This window comes from Schistocerca serialis, chromosome 6, assembly GCF_023864345.2.
Source record: "Schistocerca serialis cubense isolate TAMUIC-IGC-003099 chromosome 6, iqSchSeri2.2, whole genome shotgun sequence".
Lineage (NCBI taxonomy): Eukaryota > Metazoa > Arthropoda > Insecta > Orthoptera > Acrididae > Schistocerca > Schistocerca serialis.
In genome coordinates this window covers 676321660-676322978 of record NC_064643.1, presented here as the reverse complement: position 1 = coordinate 676322978, position 1319 = coordinate 676321660, and positions in this window count along the sequence as shown.

Genomic DNA, 1319 nt, shown 5'->3' with positions numbered 1-1319 from the left:
GGTGCCAATGATGGTCGTATGCGTGTTTGGCGCCGTGCAGGTGAGCGCCACAATCAGGACTGCATACGACCGAGGCACACAGGACCAACACCCGGCATCATGGTGTCGGGAGCGATCTCCTACACTGGCCGTACACCACTGGTGATCGTCGAGGGGACACTGAATAGTGCACGGTACATCCAAACCGTCATCGAACCCATCGTTCTACCATTCCTAGACCGGCAAGGGAACTTGCTGTTCGAACAGGACAATGCACGTCCGCATGTATCCCGTGTCACCCAACGTGCTCTAGAAGGTGTAAGTCAACTACCCTGGCCAGCAAGATCTCCGGATCTGTCCCCCATTGAGCATGTTTGGGACTGGATGAAGCGTCGTCTCACGCGGTCTGCACGTCCAGCACGAACGCTGGTCCAACTGAGGCGCCAGGTGGAAATGGCATGGCAAGCCGTTCCACAGGACTACATCCAGCATCTCTACGATCGTCTCCATGGGAGAATAGCAGCCTGCATTGCTGTGAAAGGTGGATATACACTGTACTAGTGCCGACATTGTGCATGCTCTGTTGCCTATGTCTATGTGCCTGTGGTTCTGTCAGTGTGATCATGTGATGTATCTGACCCCAGGATGTGTCAATAAAGTTTCCCCTTCCTGGGCCAATGAATTAACGGTGTTCTTATTTCAATTTCCAGGAGTGTATAATAGAAATCTGCCAAGGACAGTACGTCCACTAATGGCGTGTATCGGTTAGAAAAATGCACCGATGATGACTGATATCAGTGGAAATCGATTTTCAACAAGATAAATAAATTATATTTCTGCGACTGGTTGCTATATTCTTTATAATTTTATATCCGACGGTCACTACACAGAAAGGGGAACCTCATGGAGCCCAACATTCAAGAGTACATCTTCGCACGTACTAATGGAAAAATATTGTTTTAAAAGATGTTGGTGGCATAAGTGGATAAAACTGTGAGAGGTCTTGGAAAAAGCATTAATAAGCCTAGAGATTATTTTGTAAATTTGGTAGGATTTTAATTACGTTATTCGTTAAATGAACGTGATAGAAATGTAACCACGATTTTGCCAACACAACTTTCCTGTTTTCGTGTTTACAGATTTGAAGAATTATTAGTGTGTTGTTTCTTAATGCTTCACTGCTACAGATAATCCAAAAAATTGTTGATTATGGTCTCCTTCAAGTTTGTTTATGCTGGTTATTTTAGGTGCAAGGTATATTCAGCAAAAATCACACGAAAGATAACCAGTACGTATTGAAACACTATCATTGTACGTATTTACCACCTGCTTGAAATGCG